The 10,442-nt window shown below is 46.0% G+C and overlaps 1 protein-coding gene across 5 annotated transcripts in view; it reads left to right on the top strand.

Annotated features, from left to right (window-relative positions):
* The first annotated feature begins 9,745 nt into the window (after nt 1–9,745).
* The window catches only part of Ogdh (oxoglutarate dehydrogenase), an 82,269-nt gene continuing 81,572 nt past the window's right edge, over nt 9,746–10,442 (top strand). For 3 of the 5 annotated variants that reach the window (XM_028870570.2, XM_028870569.2, XM_028870566.2), the window contains exon 1: nt 9,746–9,847. The gene's annotated coding sequence lies outside the window, so the exon portion shown is untranslated. Of the gene's footprint in view, nt 9,924–10,442 lie in introns of all 5 variants that reach the window. The other 2 variants (XM_028870568.1, XM_028870567.1) reach the window with 2 other exon arrangements.

Raw genomic sequence — 10,442 nt, 5'->3', positions numbered from 1 at the left:
AATTAATATCATGAGTATAATTAATGAATAACATGAGTGTAATTAATATTTTGAATGTAATTCATGCCACTGAATTATGAACTTAAAAATGGTTACAATTGCAAATATTATGTTCACTTAAAAAAATAAGATGGAATGTAATCACCATACATTATATGTGTGTATGAAATTGAAGACAGCGAGGTTCTAAAATAGAAAGTGGGGTTTTTTTTGGTTTTGGTTTTGTTTTTTTTTGTTTTTTGTTTTTTGGTTTTTTGAGACAGGGTTTCTCTGTGTAGCTTTGCACCTTTCCTGGAACTCACTTGGTAGCCCAGGCTGGCCTCGAACTCACAGAGATCCACCTGCCTCTGCCTCCTGAGTGCTGGGATTAAAGGTGGGCACCACCACCACCACCACCACCACCACCACCACCACCACCACCGCCTGGCCTAAAATAGAAAGTGGTGATGGTGTCATGGGCCCATGAGGATGCTGGACTAAAGTCTATCAAATTGTGCAAACAGGCAAATTGTATACTATGTAAACTACTTGTCAATAAAGATTTTATAAAACATAAAAAAAAAACCAGAAGAAAAAAAATACAACCTGCTCAGCCTATACAGTGTCATCTGTGTATGGGATTTCAGGGCTGACCATTTGGTATTGGGTAACCAATAGTGTGCTCTTCCGTGAGAGAAAACTATTTCTGCTCCTGCTCCCAGCATTCCTCAGTTGCCTCTCTGTGTAGAGTTGAGGTCTCATGGGCTTTTATCCATCACTTTGGCTTGTCCACTGGTGGTATCCTTATTCAGCTCATGTGGGCAGTCCTGTTGGTGAGACTTTATGGTTGTGTCATTATTTATGTGTAGATGTTTGCCTGCTTGTCCTTTTGTGAGACCAGCAGAGGGAGTGGCGTCTGCTGGAGCTGGAGTTACAAATGGTTTCGAGCCTGTTATGACAGACATGGACACTGGGAATGGAACCTGATTTCTCTGCGAGAGCATTTAGGTGCTCCTAACTTCTGAGCTTTCTCTCTAGCTCTTAGTTTTTTTTTTGTTTTTTTAAATTTTTTTATAATGTGTAGCCCAGGCTGGCCTCGAACTCGTGATCCTCCTGCCTCCACCTCCTTCAGCAAATCCTACCGGCGTTCGCCACCACCGGCTAGTTTGTTGTTTTTAACATTCTTGTTTGAGGTATCTGGGGTGGGGAAAATGCACTTTTTCTGTAGGCAATTTCATTTTATCAGCTGTGTTGAAGTTTCTTGACTCTTGGCTGGAAGGAAACCCAAACTAGACTCTGGGTGAGGGGATGTGTCCCCTCTGTTTTTCCTGTCTTCTTATTCTGCTTCATGCCTGGCACCCAGGAGCTTTCTTAACATGTTTAAAGACACCAATGAAAATCCCATGAAAAGCAGCGAATTCCGGGGGAAAGACTGAAAGCCTTTCTCCTGTAATTAGGAAGAAGGCAAGCACTCCTACTTCACCATACTGCTCAGTAGTGTATGGATCCTCCAGTCAGAACAATTAGGTAAGAGGCAAGAATACGAGATATCCAAACTGGAAAAGAAAAAAGGAAAGTTGTTTCTATCCACAGATGGTATGATCCTATATACAGAAAATTCAAAAACTGAAACAAACAAGCACCTGCTAAAACTAATAAACTCAGTTTCGAGGCACACGTTTATACCACCAAATCAATACATTAGTAACGATCAATCCAAAAGGAAAATGAAAACTTCCACTTGTAAATGTATTGAAAAGAATAAAACATCTTGCGGAAAGGCTTTTAAAAATCTGGGTCTGGGGGCACAGGTCTTTAATTCTAGCCCCTGGGAGGCAGAGTGAGGCAGATGTTGGTGGATCTCCATGAGTACAAGACCTGCCTGTTTTACATAGTGAATTCCAGTCCACCCAGGGCTACACCGTGAGACCCTGCCTCAAGAAAGGGGGCAGGGAATGGATGACACTTTGAAGTTTGCTGTGGTGGTGACTGAACCCACTTAATGCACGCTATCACAGAATCATATCTCAGTTCTGTTAGGAATAAATTTAACAAAGGAAGTAAAAGACTTGTAAAATAAAAATTATAAAACATTGCTGAAAAAAAAAGTCCTAAATAAAGGGAGATGGAAAAATAGCCTGACTTCACAGACTGGAAAATTCAACAGTGCTAGCCAGGTGGTGGTGGTGCACGCCTTTAATCCCAGCACTTGGGGGGCAGAGGGAGGTGGATCTCAGTGAGTTCGAGGCCAGCCTGGTCTATGAGTTCCAGGACAGCCAAGAATGTTATACAGAGAAACCCTGTCTTGAAAAAAAAAAAAAGAAAGAAAGAAAGAAAGAAAGAAAAGAAAGAAATTCAACGAAGCTAAGATGTCAGTGCTACCCGGAGTCCTCTATAGCATCAACACAGTCCCCATTAAGCTCTAACAATCTTTATGAGTGGAAAAGCCAATCCTCAAATCATATGAATTGCAAGAGGCCTTGGATAGCATAAAGAGTGCCGAGTCTGCTCAGTGAGGGAAAGAATCATTTTCTCAACAAATGGCACAGAGATAGCCAAGTTCCATATGCAAAAGAATGAAGTTGAGGGGCTGGAGAGATGGCTCAGTGCTAAGGGTACTGGATGCTCTTCCAGAGGTCATGAGTTCAATTCCCAGAACCCACGTGGTGGCTCACAACCATCCGTAATTAGATCTGGTGCCCTCTTCTGACCTGCAGGCAGAATACTGTATACATAATAAATAAATCTTAAAAAAAGAAAGAAAGAAAGGAAGGAAGGAAGGAAGGAAGAGAGAGAAAGAAAGAGAGAAAGAAAAGACAAGATAAAAGAATGAAGTTGAACCCTTGCTACACACCTTACAGAAAAATTAACTTAAAATGGATACAAGCTGGTTGTGGTGGTAAGTGCCTTAGTCTCAGCTAGCTACTCACAAGGCCGAGGCAGGAGAATAACTTGAGGTCTGGAGTTTGAAGCCAGCCTGAGAAAGACTGAAATTTTGTCTCCACAAACAGGCAGGCAGGGAGGCAGAGAGGCAATCTAAATATGAGCTAAAATCATAAAACTCTTAGAAAAAAAAATCACAAAAATAAGTCCTCATGACTTTAGATTTGTCAATGAATTCTTAGATATTACATGAACAACATTAAAAAATTTAGCTTTTTTTTTTCCCCTGCTGCCTGCCCTACACCGCAGAGGTTGTGAGACCTGTCAGCTCCAGCTGACAGACATGTGATACATGGCCTCTTGCCTGCTGGCTGCCCTTGGGGCAACTTCTCTCCCAGGGCCAAAGCCATCCAGACGATCCTAGACAGCTTGGATATCAGGCAGATGATGACCAGCAGCAAGGTCATTAGTGAACTGAGTGGAAAAAACACCGAAGAGGTCGTCACCCAGGGAGTTGGCAAGCTCGTCAGTGTGCCTGCTGGTGGGGCTGTGGCTGTTTCTGCTGCCCCTGGCTCTGCAGCTCCAGAGGCTGGGTCCCACCCCCTACTCCCTCCCCCACCCCACCTACAGCGAAGAAGAAAGACTAAAGGAGGAGTCAGATGGTGGCACAGGATTTGGCTTTTTTGATTAAATTCCTGTTTCCCTGCAAAATAAAGCCTTTTTATGTAAAAATAAATAAATGCAAATTGAAGTTTGGTTCTTTTTTTGTGGGTAACCACAAACATGGAGGGGGGGAGAGGCAAGGAGGGGAGCACTTCCTGCACACTGCCAGCTGCACAGAGTTCTTCACTGTGAATCTTTAGGCCTCCGGTACTTTGTATCTCGGTCAAGAATGGAGTCTTTGGAGCAAATTATATCCTTATAAGCAGGTGTGGAAGAATGCTCTCTGAAGGTGAAGAACCTGGGCAGATGAGACAGCTGAACTCCCTTCTGAAGCAGCAGCTGTAACTTTGTTCCCGTGGCCACTGCACAGTGACAGTCGCCAGGATAACCCGCTCTGGAGGCAGAGGACACCCCCACTGGCTACCATCAAATAGTTGTGCTCTCTGTCGTCAAACTCCCACTGCCCAATGGGTTTCTCAGTGTCAGGAGAGCTATGCTTACCAAGAAGTCAGGAAACAACTTCTAGGTGTGGGGCTGTGCTCGTTAGATTACTGTCAACCTGACACAAACTTGAATCATTCTGGAAGATGGAACCTTAATTGAGAAAATGCCTCCATCAGGTTGGCTTATAGGGCATTTTCTTCATTAATGATTGATGTGGGAGGGCCCGAGCAGGTGGTCCCTGTGTTGTATAAGAAAGCAGACCGAGCAAGCCATGGAGAACAAGCCAGTGGAGAGTGTTCATCCATGATCTCTGCTTCAGTTTCTGCCTTCAGGCTCCTGCCTTGAGGTCTTGCTCAATAGCTATAAAATAAACTAACTCTTTTCCTCCCTAGTTTAGTTTATTTTTGGTCATGGTGGAGTTTTTGGCTTTTGGCTGGTTTTTTTGTTTGTTTGTTTGTTTTTGTTTTTTGGTTTCTTGAGACAGGGTTTCTCTGTGTAGTTTTGGTGCCTGTCCTGGATCTCACTCTGTATATCAGGCTGGCCTCAAACTCACAGAGATCTGCCTGGCTCTGCCTCCCGAGTGGTGGGATTAAAGGTGTGTGCCGCCACTGCCCAACTTTTTTTTTTTTTTTGTCTGTTTGTTTTTTTCTGTGTAACCATCCTGGCTGTCCTGGTTGCTCTGTCAATCAGGTTGGGCTCTGCCTCCAGAGTGCTGAGATTAAAGGCAGGCATGTGCCACCAACACCTGCTAGTCACGGTGTTTTATTACAGCAATAGAAAGCAAACTAAGAGGGGCTGGAGAGATGGCTCAGCAGTTCGGAGCACTGACTGCTCTTCCAGAGGACCTGGGTTCAATTCCCAGCACCCACATGGCAGCTCACAACTGGCTGTAACTCCAGTTCCAGGGGACCCAACACCCATGGCTGTAACTGGAGTTTTCCTGTGTCCTGCCCAGTCCACAGCTGCTCAGACTCAAGTAAACACACAGAGGCTTATATTAATTAAAACTGCTTGGCCATTAGCTCAGGCCTACCAATGACTAACTCTCACACTTAAACTCAGCCCATTTCTGTTAATCTATATTGTTGCCACGTGTTATGTGGCTTTGCCTGTGTGTCATTAATGCTGCTCTCTGGACAGTGGGTGGGCTAGCGTCTCTCCTCTCCACCTTCCTCTTCCCAGAATTCTTCTTGTCTGCTTATTCTGCCTATACTTCCTGCCTGGCCATGGTCAATCAGCATTTTATTAAACCGGTGTACAACTATAACTATAATTCTTGCTTGATAACTGTTTTGTTATATGTAATTTTACTATGTTAAAGTTAAAACCTTCCCTTTGAGTAGAAAGAAAAGGGGAAATGATGGGTAATATCGTTCTGTATGCTGTGAATATGTGTTGCTCTGATTGGTTGGTAAATAAAGCTGTTTGGCTAATGGTGAGGCAGAATAAGGTTAGGCAGGACATTCTAACTAGAGAGGAGGAAGGAGAGAAAGAACAGAGGAGACACTGTCAGCCGCCACCATGAGAAGCAAGATGTAAAGGTACTGGTAAGCCCAGAGCCACATGGCAAAGAACAGATTTATGGAAATGGGTTAATTTAACATGTAAGAGCTAGTCAGTAATAAGCCTGAGCTAATGGCCGAGCAGTTATAAACAATATTAAGCCTCTGTGTAATTATTTTATAAAAGGCTGTGGGACTGTGGGTGAGAGATTTGTCCTGACTATGGGTCAGGCAGGACACAGAAAAACTTCCAACCACACATGGCAAAACACCAATGCACATAAAATAAAAATAAATAAATAAATAAATAAATAAAAAGAAAGTAAACTAAGCTGAGTAATTTCTCCTGATGAAATAAAAGCTCTAAGAACAAAAGGTTAAAAACTAGTCTGGTGTGGTAGGTAGTATATGCCTGTAGTACCAGCTACTTGGACGCAAGAGGGTGGCTTATGTCCCAGAGTTGAAGGACAGCCTGGGTTAAAAAGTAAGACCCATCTCAATTTGTTTTTTCTTTTGGGTTTTTTGAGACAGGGTTTCTCTGTGTAGTTTTGGAGCCTGTCCTGGAACTCACTCTGTAGACCAGGTTGGCCTCAAACTCACAGAGATCTGCCTGCCTCTGCCTCCCGAGTACTGGGATTAAAGGCATGCTCCACCACCAGCCGGCCCATCTCAATTTTTAAAAAACTAGAAATAAGAGAGTCAGGAGTTTAAGGCCAGTCTGGGCTACACACAGGCACACACACATATGTGTTACACATTTATAGCAAAGCCCTGTCTCCAAGGAATAAACAAGTAAGTAAAAACAAACAAACAAAAAGACCCACTTTTGTTCTTAAAGAACATTATCAAGAAAATTAAGAATGTACAAAATGGGGGTGGACGGTGATATTTGCAGATCACATATCTGGCAGGGTTTAAACATCCAAAGCATGTAAATAACTCCTACAACTCAACCACAAAAAAGACAACAACAAAAATATTTTAATTCAGACAAAAACCTGGAATAGAATATATACAAGTGAAAAAAATAAAATGAAATAAAAAAGGCCAAGAAATACCTGAAAAGGTAAAAGGTACTTGATAACGCTAGCTTTCAGGGAAATACATGTATCTGTGTGCATATTTGTATGTGCCTGAATGTTCATGTGACAGTGTGGAAGCCAAAGATTGACGATGGCTGTCTTCCTCATTTCCCCACACCTTACCTTTTGAAACAGGATCTCTCACTGAAACCAGCACCCACTGACTGGCTGGGCTGGCTAACCCGTGAGCTCTCTGGATCCTGTCTCAGCCTTTGTAATGCTAGTGTTACAGACTTGCGTGGCCACACCCACTTTTTATGTGGGTGCTGATCTGAACTCCGGTTCTTATGTTTGTGCAGCTAGCAGTTTACCAACTTAGCTACCTCCACTAGTTCTATCTTTCTATCAGTACCAGCCATCTGAAAATTAAACAACGATCCTAGCTCATTGCCCTGACCTCAGAACGTCCAGAGGCAGCCAGGGCTGTGTGTACCAGATGCTTAGCTATCTTAAGCCTTAATGAACTCTAAATGACCCTACAACCATGTCCATATAGGCCAGAGTGGGAGCATTTTCCCTATTGGCTCAGTGCAGGGGGACTGCTGTGATGGTGCTATGGAGGCCAAGCTGTGAGTGGATCAATACAGATGCTCAGTGGCTGGTGCTAAGAGGCAGGGCTGGGGTTGGACCAAACACTCCCTTTGTATGGTATAAGCAGGATGCCAAAGCTCCCTTCCTGAGGCCACTGGGAGATGCTGTCCTGTGCTGCTTCCCCTGATATTGCAACAGAAGGCCCAGTTTTATTTTAGTTTTGTTCTTGTTGTTGTTGTTTCTTTGAGACAGGGTTTCTCTGTGTAGTCCTGGAACTTGCTCTGTCGATCAGGCTGGCCTCCAACTAGAGATTCATACACCTCTGCCTCCTGAGAGCCGGGAAAAAAGGTGTTCCACACCTCTAGGCTAGGTCCCATTTTAAAAGTATTCTCTTGAGTGGTCCTTTCTTGCCTACTTCTGGTAGTGTGGGCTGAAGCTATAACACAAAGAAAGCCTTCTTGTGTGGGCCTAGGAAAGCAGGATTCCTTAGCCCTCAACACCAGCCAGTGTAACAGTGTGGGGTATGAGATCCTTGGCCATAAAGACTTGACCTCTCTGTGTGACTGTTTATTAGATCTCAGATGAGGAATTTGAGTACCTAGGCTGTCCTTAGGCTGCAACAGCAAGCTCTAACCGAGGGTTGAGGAACCTTGGCTTCCTAGGCCCACGTAAGAGCTTCATCGACCGCCCGTAGGGCCAAGGGCTCCAATCCCTGAGATCCTCAGGAAGACAGCTCTCTTGTGCCATTTGATGCTGCTTTTGCCTGTGAGCCATGGTCTGTCACTGCTGCTGAAGATCAGATCTTGGAGAGCTTCTGGCTTACTCGTGACTTCTATTTCAGTAGGGCAAAAGGACTCCTGAGCCATCTCATTCACAGCACTGGTATCATCTGCCATACATAGCAAGGGTAAAGTGTCTCAAATCATCAAGTATTTAAAGTCTGTGTTATTGTCCAGCAAAAACTCTTGAGCCTATAATCTGTACTCTTTTAAAAAAACAGAAATAAGAGTGGAGTTAAAGGCCATGAGCATGAAGACTGTATTACGTATCTGTAATCCCAGCACTTGGTATATGGAGGCAAAAGGAACAGGAGTTCAAGGCCAGCCTACATTGTGAGTTTGAGGCCAGCCTGAATTACTACTGTCTCAAACAACAAAAGACAGGGTTGGAAATGAACCACTCCCCTCCTGGAGACTGTGAAGTGAGACACTGATGCAATGAACCAGGTAAAACTGAACTTGGAGCTCACTGGTTCAACTTCTTAAAAATGGGCATTTCTATTATTCTGTAAAGACAAAGACAGAATCCTGCCCCAACTCTTATTTGGTGAGTTTTCCTTTCAACTTGTAGAACTGTCACACGGGTAAATGAACTATCACTTCTCCTTATTAAGAAGTCTCTCCTGTTCAAATCTAATCTTTATTAATTTTCATGGTATCCAGCTTTTCTCCTAATCACCACGTTGGGTGCCATGAAGTGGGACACTTATAATGGACCAGGTAAAATTTATTAGGGAAAGTAATCAAATAAGGTACATTCATGAAACAGAACAAAGTAGACGCTGCTGGTAATCCAGCTGTCCTTGTCCTGCCGTTCTGCCCAAGGGCAATAAGAACCAACCACAAGCCATGCTCCTCAGCCTCTTGCTTCTGCTCCAACCACCCAAGAGAGAGAGCACGACCCTTGTTATGTGGTCACATACAGACAAGATCACACCCTAGGGCTTGTTACCCCAATACCATTGGCTAAATGGATGGGATCCCCACAACAAAACTAGATCCAGCTATGTAGCCCAGGCTGGCCACAAGATCTCTATGTAGTCCATCTTGACCTCCAATTGGTCAGTCTTCCCAAGTACATGTGTGTACCTCCAAAGCTGAATGAACATTTTTTACACTGGGAGCATTTCATGACCAGTGGAATGTGACAGATTAACTAGTGGTATTTTGTTTGTTTATAGCTGGTTCTGGAGACAGGACAATCCAGGGGGATCCCAGCACAGCTTCCTGTCGGAAAGCAGGTAGGAACACCCACATAAGAGGTTGCTTGCTATACACAATTGGGCTCACTAACTACTCTTCACAAAGACTGCTACAAAACAAGCGTGCAAAAATGTAAATCTTGGGCTGGAGAGATGGCCCAGCAATGAAGAGCACTGCTTGCTCTTCCGGAGGTCCCGAGTTCAATTCCCAACAGCTACATGGTGCTCAACCATCTATAGTGGGATCTGAATCCTTCTTCTGGCATAAAGTTATACATGCAGATGGAGCACTCACTCAAAAAAAAAAAAAAATCTTTTAAAAACCCCGAACTACTTTTTAAAAAAAATGTAGATCTTGTTATTCAAATTATTTTGTGCAGTGATAAATTTCACCAACCCAACTATTATTTAACGCAGCTTGTTTTGGATACGAAGCCAGTGGGCCTCCGAGCCGCGACGCTCCTGCCACACGCCGCAATTGCCAGAGTGCACCACACGCCCTGAATTTACAGGAGTCTTAAGTAGGCTTTGGAAGCGTCCCACTAATGACAGCGGAAGCGCGGCGAGCAACAGGCCGGCTTCGGCCAGCTGCAAAGTTCCGCATGGGCGCGAGGCCCAAGGGCCTGAAACGCAACTCTGTGACGTCACGATACGCCCACAGCCCAGGCCGCGCCCCTGGGGCGGGGCTACGCGCTGACGCCACACGCCGGGGCGGGGCCGAGAGTTTGGAGCCCGGAGTGGGGTGTCGGCGCCTCACTCGGGTGGAGCAGAACGGGAGACAGGTAACCTTGCGCGGCAGACGGGCTCCGTCCGGTGCTGGGAGGCTCGGCGCTTGACAGCCGGAGCTTGCGGCCGAGGGTGAGGCCTGCCCGCCCTTGCAGCCGGGGCACCTGAGTGACGGGCGTGAAGCCGGACCGAGCCGGGCTGACGGAGGGCGGCGATGGTGGGCGGGGGACGAGGCCTGACGGACAGGCGTCATAGCCAATGGAGCGGTAGGGTCCGCCTGGCGGGCGGAGATTGGCGGGCGCGGACGCGCGCCGGGGGTCGCGGGGCCGAGCGCTATTGGCTCTGCTGGCTGCGCCTCGGAGGCGGCGGGCTAGGGTGTCGGTGGCTCGGCGGCCCGGGAGAGCCCCCAAGGTCGCGGCACGTCACGTGGCCCGGTGGCTTCCTCCGGCCCGCGCGCGTTCTTTTGTCCTGCGTGCTTTGGCTCCAGCGGGCCGCCGTCCTTGTGTCCGCCGCGCCCGGTCACCGGCGCTGACCTTGGTGCCTGCGGCAGCCCCGCTTGCCGGTATGAGGTAAAGCAGGCAGCGGGCCAAGGTGACACTCGTTTCCCTAGAAACCCCGTCCGCGCACCGCTTTCCTCGCGAGAGTGTGTGA

The sequence above is a fragment of the Peromyscus leucopus genome, chromosome 7 (genome assembly GCF_004664715.2).
Source record: "Peromyscus leucopus breed LL Stock chromosome 7, UCI_PerLeu_2.1, whole genome shotgun sequence".
Taxonomy (NCBI): Eukaryota; Metazoa; Chordata; class Mammalia; order Rodentia; family Cricetidae; genus Peromyscus; species Peromyscus leucopus.
The sequence above is the reverse complement of the archived record's forward strand: the minus strand, read 5'-3'. Positions and strand labels throughout refer to the sequence as shown.